Source organism: Pinus tabuliformis, chromosome 1_1 (assembly GCF_031772625.1).
Source record: "Pinus tabuliformis cultivar Carrire ecotype Pingquan chromosome 1_1, CPIR1, whole genome shotgun sequence".
Lineage (NCBI taxonomy): Eukaryota > Viridiplantae > Streptophyta > Pinopsida > Pinales > Pinaceae > Pinus > Pinus tabuliformis.
In genome coordinates, this window is record NC_142297.1 from 338,074,920 (window position 1) to 338,090,033 (window position 15,114).

The window sequence follows — 15,114 nt, forward strand, 5'->3', positions numbered from 1 at the left end:
TGTCTGGTTCCTACTGGCTTAAGTCTTTGTGTCAAATAATCAAAAAGTCCATAATAGTCAAGGTCTAGTCCTTCAATGGACAAAAGTCATTTTCGGTCATTTGGTCTAGGGATAGATCCGTTTGGTCTTTAAATAGGTCTTGTAAAGCCATGAAGGCTAGAGTGATGCTCTTGGAAAGTAATGATCCGCAACTTTCCATCATCTTATTGATAAAAATCGATGGTTCAAACAGTGCTATTGGTGACAAAATTTTCAAAAAAGGGTCGAAAATTGATTTCTTCAAGTGCAGTCATGGTTTCCATGGCCAGGTGCTCTGTCATGCAATCCCTGCAAAAAAGTGTCGAAAATTTCATTTTTTGAGCCCAAAATTCAAAGAAAAAGTGAAAATCAGGGTTGTATTAAAGTCAGTGAAAAAAGGGTTGAACAAGACATTAGAAAAGTGGTTTTTTAAAAAGTGAATTTAAAACATAACTCCCAAGCCTATATACACCAAGTTCCATCACAAAACAAACTCATTGTGCAATCAAGGCGTTTGGAGAACGTTGCAAGGTCGTGAGTTGAGGATTAGAGCGATTTGGAGCGGTTGTAGGCGATTTCTGGGCGCGCGGGGCACACAAGCAGGAGTGCAGTGCACTCACCGGGTGCGGCGCACACAGAGCCCACACACAGTTCAAAATTACCACTGGCATGACGCACTCAGAGCGTGCGGCACACTGGGCTTTGCGCTTAACGCACAGGGATAAAGAGCCCAGAACCTACCAAATCCAGTCAAATTTTTTGTGGAGCTCTTCTATTTGCAAGGTAGGTTACCTAAATTCAATTGTGCACCAATTTTTATGGGTAATATGATGATTTTATGCCTATAATAAAATGCAAAAAAAATTCATAAAGCAAACACAAATAAGACACCAAAGAAAACCATTATGCTAGGGTTTGTGCTGCAGTGATATTGTTGCCAAGGTTATTCTTCCTACCCTACCCCTGTTCCTTATTCCCCTATGCCATTGTCCCCATAATCACTACCCTAACACTAACAAAATCATACTCCCTTTCCCCTCCTCCTATTTCTAAATAAATCCCAAACCCTACCTTACAAACCTTAGAACCTTACCTTGCCAAAAACACAAGCCCTACCCTATCAAAATACCCCAAAACCCCTTGTATATCCCTAAACAAAATTCTCCTATAAACCCCTATTCCCATTATATTATCCCCCTCCTAATACTCCCTTTCTAATTGTCCCCTTGGTGGCAGATTGTCAAAGCAACCTCCAGCTTTCACCATCATCAAAGGGGCAGCCTAAATTCAGTTTACAAAATAGCAGTCATGGCATCCGAGGTTTCATCAGAATATGAGGAGGAGACCCATAGTGATACAGCTTCAGGAGAACAGGCCCCCAGGAGACATCACCGGAGTGGAAAACATGTTAGAGATGAGCCAAAAACCCTCACCGAGTTGCAGGCATGCCCTCTTGCTATGTCTTGTTTCCAGCACTTAGCATGTTTTGAATTTTGTCAGAGGGTGGCAAATGTCAGAGTTCATCATGAGTTGGCCCGTCTTTTTTCACTTCACCTACATGGAGGACAGTCTATCTTGCCCGGGGTCGCTTTCACATTGACACCCAAAACCATATTAGTGGCAACAGGCATACCAAACATTGGAGAACAATGGCATAAGAAGAAGAAGGTGGAGAGGCATCATTATGAGCCTTACATTAAGGCCAGTTGTTTGAGTCATCTTATAAGAGTCTTCCCATTCAGATTTTTGAGAGATGAGTATGCTCCGCTCATGAAATTGATCATGAAGTACTTCAGTTGTGAGGGGAGGTTCTCTCGCCTTTATGCCTATCACATCAGGTTGCTCATGCACTTTACCAGGGTGCGAATGATGAACCTCCCATTTTTCATCTGCAGGAACATAGAGAGGATGAAAAATTTCATGCAGCACAAGACCCCTCGGTAGCTGCTCAACAATGTTTATCACTTTGCTCTTACTTGAATTTTGGTGGACCATTAGTTGGGATTCCAGGGTATTGCTTGGGAGGATTTCATCTCCCATGAATTCTTCAGCGCTCCACAGGTAGTATCAAAGGCAAAGCATGAGATAGGTGGCCCATCTCATCAGTATGACCGACATGAGATTGCTACTATGCCAGTATACATCACCTATCATAAAGGAAGTAGACCCTTGTTTGCAGCAACAAAGCGAGTATTATCTCCACCTGGGGTGGAAGGGGCCTCACTTCTGACATCAGCATCAGAGGAGTAGGGCAGAGTTAAGGAGCCAGTGCAGGAGGAAGGGCCATCAGGTGAACGAGAGACCGAATTCGTTCTGCTCCATGATGATGAGACAACTACAGAAGCAACAAATGTAGAGCTTGGAGAGATCATCCAGGAGCAGCAATCAGTGATTGAGGCCTTATCCCTTGACTTGGAGAGGGCCAAGTGGAACATGAAGTACCTGGAGCAGAGAAACAAATAGCTTGGGGATAATCAAGCGATCAGGGAGCTTCAAAACATTCGTGAGCATCGCCAAGCTGTACGAAGGAGAAGAATTGAGCTCACATCATTGGAGCAAGAAATCAATGAGGATCGGGAGGCCAATCTCAAGAGAGCCAACATGCACTTGGAGAGGCTATTGGACAAGGCTAACCAGGACCTTGCTTTACTGAGACACATGGATTTCCATTACAGGGTACGAAACATGAGCGCCCAGGCTCAAATAAGGAGTTTAAAGGTGAAATTGAGGAAAGCAACAAGAAAGGAAAAGGAGGAAAAATAGCAATATCGGCTTTGAATCTTGGCTGAGGCTTCCTTGGAACATCATATCACTCCATAGAGAACCTCCAGCCCAAATTTCAAGGAATTTGGGGAATTTTTGGTCACATCACAAATTTTTGGGCAAAAAACAAGGTTTTCTCGTGCTAAAAATTTTAAGCTCCAAATGAGGAATGGTTTGTATTTTTGGATTCATCATGGAAAATCACGACTACTGGTGTCTGGACAAGAAATTTGGGCAAGATCTAAGTCTCCTAGAGGTAAAAAACACCCAAAGAATGGCCTCTCTGCCCCTTTTTTGACACACGGGAAGTAGTCTTGGGAGAATGAAGATTTGGAGGGGAAAGTGAGCACCAAATACAAAAATTATAGTTGGGTTAGAAGTATACAGGATAGGCTTTCCAACAAGCCCACTTGGGCACATTTTGGACACCTACAAGTGCCCCAAAACAGGCCCCAAAGTAGCGCGGTGCACAGAGAAAATGGTGCAACGCACAGAGGAAAAATTGCCAAATTTGCTTCCGTTTCGCGAAATTTCGATTCGCGACTTCTCCAAGTGGGCCCACTCATCTACACTTCGGTTTTTTGGTACCAAAGGTGGCATTTAAAGTATTTTTTTCTCCAGATTGGATTCTATCCAAGTGGTGAAGGAAAACGGTCACCCAAGCCAAATGTCATGTTTGTAGCGCTGCACCTGTAGCTGATGGTTGGCTCTTCATCTCCATTTTGTAATGATTCGAGTAACTCCCAAACCCTTGGGCATTCTATCTCTTCATGGAACATTCTATATATTGTATGTAAGCTATTTGCAAAGGGTTGGTTGGCTTGTAACTTCTGGGAGACTGTGGGAAAGAAACTCTGTTTCCTCACTATGTATTTTTGACAGAGAATTAATGAAAGGCAGCGGCTCTGTTTCATGAGATTCTTGTGGTTGTGAGTGCAGAAAATGTGTTTCATATGTTTTCATATGTATTTCCTTATGTTTCATAATTCAATTCATGTTCATTTCCAGTGAAATTTTCTGAGTGCGATTAGGTAGAATTCAATTTTATTGCTCTACCTATGGGAAAATTTCATGTTCATTGTTTTTTCTTCTGTTGAAAAGGATTCATGTAACTATGCCCCTTTCACTCTCTTTAGCAATATATTCATTCCGCGTTACTTCAAACTAAATTGCTACACTTTCAACCTGCCTTGCCTCACGGAATAATTTGTGCCTTTGTATTAAATTCTCTATTCTTTGTTGACTGTTGGTCCCATACCATCCCAGAAGCTTGGTCATTCATAAAAATTGTTTCTTGTACCCATATTCACTTACTAGCCTAAGATCAATATTTCACTGTAAGTCATCTCAGACCGTTTTTTGCTTATCTATTCACTGAGCGTGACTCGGAGAGAGACCTCTCCTGTTTTGGTAGGGCTAGCTACCAGACTGAGCGTGGTTTGTGGTTACCCTAATTTTTGCCTTCCTTCAGCCTAGGGTAGATTTAGGTGCTAACACACTCGAGCCGAAGATGCCTACGGAAAATAAAAATGAATCAAAAAACAAGATCTCTGCATTTGAATTTCTCTACCATCCTCTTAAACCACGACACCTCTTTCCATTAACAATTGTGTTAGGTTGCAAGCATTGAAGCTTAGTTAATGAGAAACATTATGAAGAGCACCACATAAAAGATGCTTCGTTAAGGAATGGTGTAGTATGGAGAGTGCCGCAGAGAGACCTCGAGCCGCAGCCACATAAAGACCTGGAGCTGCAGAGACCTGGAGCCGCAGAAAGACCTTGAGCCATAGTCGCAGAAAGACCTAGAGCCACAAAGACCTAGAGCCACATCAAGACACCAAGCCGCAGTGGCAGGAAGACCTGGAGCCAAAGAGACCTGGAGCTTCCTTCAAGACAAAGTCATATTGTTGATCTCCCTTCACCATTTTCACGTCACATGTGTCTTACCACCACTGTGCCACCAAGAAATTTGTCACAGAGACTCTTATAGCTTCATCCCCATTTTCTAATCGGGCATATTACTCCTCCCCACTGGGTTCGAGTTCATAGCCCTCTGGGTCGCCATACTGACTCTTCTCCTAGTTCATCTAATTTCGAGCCTCCTTCACCACATATTGTCACCATGTTTAGACCCACAGCTGGTGTAGGAACCCAACCTAGTGTTGGCTCCAATTCTACCCTAGTGATCACATCTCGAGGAGCAATCTCATGAACTATTCAGAAAACTCTCATACTCCCTTTTATGGCTAGCTTAAGTCTCTTGGATTTTAGCCAATTGATAAACGACCCAATACACCACGACGCTGGTTGGCATGCTATGCCGACTAAGCTTCCCTCAAATATCCCAAAGTTTGAGGGTAATTCTGGAGAGGATCCTACCGATCATGTTTTCTCCTTCCACATGTGGTGTTCATCCAACTCCATTATAGATGACTTCATTCGTTTTCGGCTGTTCCAATGCACACTCACTAGAGACGCTACAAAATGGTATGTAGACTAGCCCGCCACATTTCATTCCATTTTCATGATTCTTGCTAAATTGTTTCTCTCATATTTCTAGCTACCTCTCCGATACGTTACTGGTAAAAAGATATTGACCTCATTTCGTCAGTCCTCTACCACTCACCTTTCCGACCATGTTCAAGAGTGGCATAAGAGGAGGAGCACATGTCGTGCCCCACACCTTGAAGATCATGTCTATCTAGATTGGTTTCTCAAAGCCTTTTAGCACCCATTGGGAAAGATGTCACGTCCCATTTTCCTCAGACTGAGGAAGAAGCTCTCCAAACCACTCTGAGATATGACTTGATTTATGTGCAATCCAATTTTGTCTATATCGTCATTCCAAACCTTACTCGTCCTAGAGGTTCTGATGCACCGACGGAATCTCACGTTGCCGATGGTATCGTTGGAACCCTTTCATATCCTTCCCCATATACTCAACAAAGTTATGGCCATCCACAAGGCGGCACCAGTTCCTCCAACACTTATGCCCCTCCTGTTAGCAACATGTTTTAGGGCCCCAACCTATCTACCAAACCATTGCTCCTCCTTATGAACAATCGAGCACTCCAGTCCCTCAAGCATTAACATCGCAACCTCCCATGTGTAGAAATTTCTCATTTCCCACGCCAGTTTTCAGTTTCACCTTATTTCTCCAAAATAGCTAAATTCCCTTTCGCATATCCATACATTCAACAACTGGAAAATAAATTTGCTGAAAACAAAAATTCTGGAAATATTACAGAATGATGGAAAATGCAGAAATAAATATCAGCACATACAAAAAGCCATTCAACACATTTAAACACAGTGATTTTTGGTCAAGGTGACCCTGGAAAAACCCCCTACAACTCTTGGGGAAAACCAGTTCGAAAGCTCCTTTTTATTTTTGAAAAATGCTTTTTACAGTGAGAAAATATTCAACAAAAAATCAGCAAGAAAACCTTTACAACTTATCTCATTTTCCATGCCTCACAGCCAACTAAAAAAACTTGCAAACAAAAAAAATTGAACAGCAATAAATGTTGTACGACCTCCTCGATTTCTGTGCCAAATTTCAGCCTTAAATGCTGTCGTACGGCCTACCTAGAAAAGCGTGCAAGCTGCCATAAATGCTACTGTATGGTTTCCTCGATTTCTATGGAGAAAAACAGTAGTACAGCTGTACAGATTTCTACCTAGAAAAGAATGCTAAGGTACAGCCACTTGCTGTACGACCTCCCTTAAAAAACGTTCCAACAAACTTCAGACTTTCTTCTCCTCGATTTCTGTGCTAACTTGCTATACAGCCTCCTTGGAATCTGAGCGAACACTGATGTACGACCTTTCTAGAAAATCGTGCCCAAAACCTGCCTTTCACTGTGTGCTAACTCAACTGTACAGACTTGCTGGAATGCTGCCTTGGAATCTATGCCAAGCTGCTACCTCCTTCTCCTCACTCTCCAGAAATATCCCTTGCTCCCTTGCTCTCCTTCTCTCAACCTGCTCATGAAAGAATAATATGACCTTTTTCCTCCTTTCCCTCTAATCTAACCGTAAGTGACTTTTGGGGAATCCCTAAATCCAATGGCTGAAATAGATTGAGATCTAGGGCTGAGATTAAATGCTCATTTAAATCTCACTTTCTATTTTTAATTCACCCCACTTTAATAAAGACCCGCTTAGTCATTTATGTCCAAAGTCACTTTTCCTTTCTAATTTTACATTGACTTTATTAAAGTCACTTTAAAATTAGACTTTAGTAACTTTATCACTTAAAGTCACTTTTAAGTTAGATTTGACTTTATAAAAATTATAAAGTCACTTTAGGAGAAAAATTAAATTCTTTTGGACACTTTTCCCTAGGCCAAAGATCAAAGCCTTAGGGAACCACCTATCCTCCGGTACCAAATTTCAACACTCCCTCTTACTGAGGAAGGTGTTCCTCACCACACCCATCTTGTCTTTGAAGTAGACATGCTTGCCCCGTGGTAAGGCTTTGGTAAGAATATCTGCAACCTGCTCATCAGTGGGAATATACTCAAGCTTCACAGCTCCCTTCTAAACAAAGTCTCTGATGAAATGATATTTGATCCTAATATGCTTTCACCTATCATCAAATACTATATTTTCTGTGAGTTTAATGCAACTCTGATTATCACAGTAAATCACTGAAGGTCTCAACAGCTAAACAAATAAGCCAAACAACATCTTGCGAAGCCAGATGGCCCCACAACTAGCTAGACTGGCTTCCATATACTCTTCTTCCACTGAACTCAATGCTACTAACTGCTGCTTCCGGCTGAACCATGACACTACTACTGAACCCAACCCAAAACAACACCCTGAAGTGCTCTTACTATCAGAAGCACAACCTGCGCAATTAGAATTAGTATAACCTGCCAATCTCATTCCATCCCCCTGCCTGTAGTCCAGACGATAATCCATTGTCCCCTGCAAGTATCGAAAAATGTGTTTTGCAGCCACCTAGTGAACCTTCCTAGGCTCACACATAAACTAACTCATCGTGTTGACTGCAAAACAAATATCTGGTCTAGTGTTGACCAAATACATCAAGGAACCAATCAGCTGTCTGTACAATGTGGGATCCTGTTATAGACATTTTTGTGCCTAACAGCATGAAGCATGAAATGTCAATAATGTAAGGCATCCAAAGTCCCTAAACATGTTGTTCCTACCCCTAGAGGAACAAGGTCAGCAAACCTACACTGAATGTCAACTGCTACACTGGCTACCTGCACTGAATGTCAACTGCTACACTGGCTACCTGCGCTGAATGTCAACTCCAACACTAGCTACCTGCGCTGAATGAGTTTGGACATGTGGCAGACTCATTCCTCAAGGTGTCAGAGCCCAGGAAGCTTCCAAAGTGACACTTGCATCAAGGAATTCGACTGGTGATGAGTAAGAGGGTCTAGATCTCCGAGTGGAAGCAAGAATCTCCAAGTGGACTCAAGAACTGAAGTATAACTGAAGTGGGAGAGGACACTAGTCAGATTCATGCCAGCCTCAAGCTGACTCATCCTTTCTCCAAATCTCCTATATATAGAGCTCTCTCATGAGGTCTATGGAGGCTATAATTTTGTGCAAGTAAGGAAGTGCTGTTGGTTTGAGTATAGAACTATTGGGTGATTGCTTTGAAGGAGGTGAAGAGGAGATTTCTTTCTGCTGGGAAGTGTTGCTGGATTGGGCCTATTATGGTTGTAACACTCTTAGAACTTTACTTCTTCTATTAATAAAGTATTTGAGGTTCTTCTATATGCATGTATCTCTATGGTGAATTGATGCTTGTATATTTGATTTATTCTAATCCTTGAATCAGTTATGGATGTATGCTTCTTGTAGTTTCCTTTCCTTGTGCTTTTACAGGATCTTTGTGTAGTTGGGCCGGTGAAAGAGCAAGGAGCTGGGAGCAAGCAGCAAAGAGGGAAGATTGGATCAACCATTAGCGGAAGACAACGGTTAGTGGATCCCTTTCCCCTCTCTCTTACATTTCATAAAGAAGTAATCTTGAATAGCTTTGTATTCAGTTGTTGCTGAGGTACTATCACCCTTAGAGTGGGATAGGGTCATTCCGTATTGGATACAATTCCAAACAACAGATCCACCAACTCGGAATCCGAAGCATGAAGCTTCTTCTAGTTGGTGATCATCAGTGTCGACATGGGTTTACAGTCCTCCATGTGGAATCTGCCAAGGATGTCCACAATATACTTCCCCTGCCCCAGGAAGATATGCCCCTCCTCCTGCCACACCTCCAAACCCAAAAAGCAATGCATCAAGTTGATGTCCTTCATCTCAAACTTTGCTGCAAGATCTCTCTTGCAATGCTCTATGAGTCTCTCTGCACCTGTAATGACCAAGTCATCCACATACAACACCTTGAATGAGAGGCTCCTCACCTATCACAATATAGTAAAGGTTCGTATCTGCCTCACTCTTTGTGAAACCCATCCCCTGCAAGTATGTATCTATCCTGGAGTACCAAGCTCTGGGAGCTTGCTTCAGGCCATAAAGGGCCTTGTTCAGTCTACACACATGGGATTCCTTCCCATGCACCTCAAAGCCCTGTGGCTTCTCAATGTACACCTCCTCCTGTATGAATCCATTGAGAAATGCAGTCTTCACATCCGTCTGGTGGATCTTCCAACCCATCTCTGCTGCTATCAATATAATGGAGCGGATCGAAGTATATCGAGCCATGGGAGCAAAGGTCTCCTCATAATCAACTCCCTATACCTGGGAGAACCCTCTAGCCACAAACCTCGCTTTGAATTTCTCAATGCTGCCATCTGCAGCATGTTTTACCTTGTAAAGCCATCTGGAAGTAACCACAGATTTTCCCTCATGCCTCGGCACCACCTCCCAAACATCATTCTTCATGATAGAAGAATACTCCTCCTGCATGGCCTCTCTCCAGACCTGCTGGCTAGCTACCTCCTCATAGCTAGAAGTCTCAGAGTCAAGGATGCTGGTAGCCATTGCCATATAGCTACAAAACCTCTTAGGTGGTCTACTCTCTCTCATCGGCCTCTTAGGGTCAGCAACAGATGTGGCATCTCTCAAGGTGTCCTGAAGCCACTTGGGCTTCCTCTTCCCTGAGCGTACTTCTTCCATTGGAGAATGAAACTCCTCCTCATCATCATCATTAGGAGCCTGAAATCCTGACTGTTTGTCTACTGTCCTCCTGCCTGCACTTGAACCTATAGAAGCTGAGGTACCGTGTGAACTGTCCATCAGTGGACTCCCTAGTGAACTACTCTGTAGACTGCTTTGCATGCTGCCTGGAGCACCACCCCTCTGGCTCGGCGAACCACTGCTCATTGACGGACCTATCATCTTCATAGATGTACCTCTGGATCCTCTTGATCCCTGCCCACTGGATCCCTGCGACTGACTCAACTGCTACTGAGGGTCTGGCTGATCTGTATGCTGTAACTCCCGTGACCTCCTAAAGGCCCTGTCCTCCTCAAACTTCACATCCCACCTGACAACAACTTTCCTCTGTGCAGGAATGTAAATCCGAAAGGCCTTTCAGGTCTCACTGTAGCCCACAAAGATAGCCTTCTCTGCGGTGGGCTCTCGTTTGGTCCTCTTCTCCTTGGGTATGTAGGAGTATGTAATGCACCCAAAGATACGAAGATGACCAATATCAGGCTTCTTCCCAGAAAAAGCCTCCTCCGGAGTCATGTGCCCCAAGGCACGATGCGGACTCCTGTTCTGCAAATAAACAGCTGTGTTGCAGGCCTCTGCCCACAAGAACAATGGCAACCCGTGATCATGTAACATGGCTTTGGCAGCCCCTCCAATGGATCTGTTCTTCCTCTCCACAACCCCATTCTGCTGGGGGTTGTAAGGAACAATGAACTCCCTCCTAATGCCTGCCTCTGCACAATAGTCAACAAACTCTCCAAGGGTGTACTCTCCCCCATTGTCCGACCTCAGGGACTTGATCTTTCGACCTGTTTGTGTCTCCATAAGAGCTCTAATCTACTGAAACTGCTTGAAGACCTCACTCCTGGTCTTCAAGAAATAAATCCAGGTCCTCCTAGAGTGATCATCAATGAATAAAACATAGTACTCATATCCACTCAAGGAAACATGAGACATCCGACCACTCACATCGGAATGAATCAAATCAAGTATCCCAGTCGCTCTACTATCACTACTGGGAAAAGGGGATTTGGCAAACTTGCCCATCGCACATCGTTTGCAAGTATCAAAGTGATCAGTACTGAATCTGGCACACCTGTAGTGATCTCCCGCAAGGTCCTCAAGGCTCCATGATACATATGCCCCATCTCGTGAAGCCAAATCTCACAAAGCTCAGAACTGGTAGCTCTTTTGTCGGTACTACTGCTCAATGCAAAAAGGGGCTCGAATGCAAACTTGTACACCTATCACTCTAGCTGAATCAGTTGCAGTGCCGCTGGGATACATCAACACCTTTCCTCCCTTGAACAGTACCTCATATCCTCTGTCCTCCAAAGCTGAGATGGATATGAGGTTCTTCCTCATCCCTGGCACATAAAGAACATCTGACACCTTCAAGGAGGTTTGGACTCCCTCTGAAATGTCAGTGTCCCCACACTAACTGCTCTAACAACTCTGACATCACCGAGTACTACCTCTATATCAGTGCCACTCTCTGAAAGCTCTGAGAAGTACTCACGGACTCCTGTAATGTGACGTGAAGCCCCACTATCCACATACTAGATACCCGAAGATGCTCCATTAATCGAGGGAAAAGCATGCTCCCTATGAACCTGTGTGGCAGGTGATCCTGCACTAGGGGACTCACATGCAGTGAATCCAAACTCTCGGTCAAAACGATTTGCAAAGTTCTCAACCTCTGCTAAAGCTGCCATGCTCTGGTTCTTCCCCTTCTTCTTCTTCTTCTTCTCTGGACACACAACTACATAGTGTCCCATATTTTGACAATTCCAACACTTCACCTTAGAATAGTCGTTATGTGTGTTACCCTGTTTACCTTTACCTTTGCTTTTTCCCCCACCATTTCTTATGGAAGCCTACTTCTTCCCTTGGCCTTTCTTGCCTCCTGCCAACAGTGCTACATCCTCATCCTGCTCAACTGGCTTAGCTGCCCCAAGCTGACCTTTCCTGATCTCTTTCTAAATGCAATCATCACAAAACCTCTCCCATGTGGGAAGGGTCTCACGTGCACAAACCCCATCAACAAAGTTCATCCATGAACGAGGGAAGCCATTCACTGCAATCTGCACCAACTCAGTGGGTGGAATGACCTCTCCAACTTCTGCCAACTCATCTCTCACATTAGTAATCTTTGCGACATATCCAGCTGCACTATCATTATCCATCTTAATGGTCTTGAGCTTCTCCTTCAGGACCATTTTTCGGTTTTCATTGGTACTTTGGTAGAGATTTGACAATGTTGTCCACATCTCATGGGCATTTCTCTTTCGTCTCACATGACGAATGCAATGGTCTTTGACTCCGTCTAGAATCAGTCTCTTACCCTTGTTGTTCTTTCTATTTTAAGCAGCCAACTGAGTAGCATCAGTAGGCACAACAACAGGGTTCTGTTTGGTATGCACCATGATGTCCCAGACTTCTGCCTCCTCAAAGATACTCTACATTCTCTCCTTCCAAACGTTGTAATTGGTATGCCCATCCAACCTATCCTCCACCCTCAATCCCAGTGACATCCTGCTATCCTAAAACATAAAAATAGCATTGTTGTATTAAAGATAAAACTGTTGTTTGTGAAAAATCAGCTTGCTTGAATTTTCTGAGTGAAAAATCAGCAAGCTGTAATTTTCCTCCTTGTTATCCCAAACTGCACTTCAACACTAAAAGCTCTGATACCATGTAGAAATTTCTCATTTCCCACCCAATTTTCAGTTTCACCTTATTTGTTCAAAATAGTTAAATGCCCTTTCCCATATCCATACATTCAACAACTAGAAAATAAATTTGCTGAAAACAAAAATTCTAGAAATATTACAGAATGCTGGAAAATGCATAAATAAATATCAGCACATACAAACAACCATTAAACACATTTAAACACAGCGATTTTTGGTCAAGGTGACCCTAGAAAAACCCCCTACAACTCTTGGGGAAAACCATTTCGAAAGCTCCTTTTTATTTCTGGAAAATGCTTTTTACAGTGAGAGCAAATATTCAGCAAAAAATCAGTAAGAAAACTTTTACAACTTATCTCGTTTTCCGTGCCTCACAGCCAACTGAAAAAAACTTGCAAATAGCAAAAACTGAATAGCAATAAATGTTGTACGGCCCCCTCGATTTTTGTGCCAAATTTCAGCCTTAAATGCTGTTGTACAGACTGCCTAGAAAAGTGTGCACGTCGCCATAAATGCTGCTATACGGTTTCCTCGATTTCTATGCAGAAAAACAACAATATAGTTGTACGGGTTTCTGCCTAGAAAAACGTGCTAAGGTATAGCCACTTGCTGTATGGCCTCCCTTGAAAAACATGCCAGCAAACTTCAAACTTTCTGCTCTTCGCTTTCTGTGTAACTTGTTGTCCGGCCTCCTTGGAATCTGAGCCAAAACTGTTATACGACCTTTCTAGAAAATCATGCCCAAAACCTACCTTTCACTGTGTGCTAACTCAGTTGTACGGACTTGCTGGAATGCTGCCTTGGAATGTTTGCCAAGCTGCTACCTCCTTCTCCTCACTGTCCAGAAATCTCCCTTGCTCTCCTTCTCTCAATTTGCCCATGAAAGAATAATATGACCTTTTTCCTCCTCTCCCTCCTTTAATCTAACCCTAAGTGACTTTTGGGGAATCCCTAAATCCAATGGCTGAAATAGATTGAGATCTAGGGCTGAGATTAAATGCTCATTTAAATCTCACTTTCTATTTTTTAATTCACTCCACTTTAATAAAGACCCACTAAGTCATTTATGTTCAAAGTCACTTTTCATTTCTAATTTTACATTGACTTTATTAAAGTCACTTTAAAATTAGACTTTAGTAACTTTATCACTTAAAGTCACTTTTAAATTAGATTTGACTTTATAAAAATTATAAAGTCACTTTAGGAGAAAAAATAAATTCTTTTGGACACTTTTCCCTAGGCCAAAGATCAAAGCCTTAGGGAACCACCTATCCTCTGGTACCAAATTTCAACAAAATGCATCCTTAGCCCTCACAGCTATTGCCCCCTTAGGGTCAGGTGTTTGCACAGCAGAGTGCAACCAATCCCCAAAATTTGAAGAAAAATAATAAGGGGAAGGGTAACAATGGTGACAAGGGTAACTAGCATAATCAAGGTAATCAACCTAGTGAATCCCAGGGGAAGCAGCCTAACACCAACAACTAGAAATAGGGAAGCCAACCCAAGAAAAAAAAGGTTATTCATACGAACAAGCCTTGTGCATGTTTTTGTGTATATGGTCATTATGCACATGAGTGTGTTATCTTACCCTGGATGTGCCAAATGTGGGAAGCTCAAGTAGCTTCTAGAGGCCAACAATTTCCCTAGAATCATGTACCATCTCAACCGATAGTGCTTACAAATCCTTTCCCTCAACAAGGATCTGTTTCTTCTCAACCTCACCCAGGTCAAGTAGCCCAGCCTCCCCAACCTTCTGGTCCTAGTGACTACCAGATCCTCATGATGAGCTCTGATGAGGTAAATCGCTCCGATATCAACTTGCAAACTCTATCGCGTCAATATGATAAGCCATCAACTTCACCCGCCACTGATTCCAAAGCCAAAACTTCTATTGAGCCTCTTATGACATCAAATGTTCCATCACAGATCCCTCAACCTAAAGCTGAGGCAATTCCCAAGATCCCAAAGGGACCATTACGCCATAACACAACTTGTAACCGAGTTGCCCATACATACAGTATAGTAGATGACTTGGTGCAATCACCTTCCACCATGTCGATGCTGGATGTACTCCAGTCATTCCCATCTCAAAAGAAAGCTCTAATAACTTCTTTGGGCGTAGTAGATCCTTCTAACGATCGTTTGATTGTCTTCCCAGTTGATACATTAGAACATCCCCCCTTGCCTTGCTCCGTTGCTTTCTAGGTACTAATCTAAGTCCGTATTGTCATCATCTCTGGATGCATAACTGACGATGGTGCATCCACCTGTGTGATGTCCACTACCATTTGGAAAAAAAATTAGTCACCTGAGTTGTCCCCCTCCACCATCACTTTGCATGCTTGGGATGGACATGCCTTCTAGCCTCTTAGCATGTACTGCAACTATCCAGTGGCCCTTGCGGGCAAGACTCTCCATGTAGATATTAAGGATATTGATGCCCCTTTAGATTACAACATTCTCTTGGGTCGTAGTTACACATATG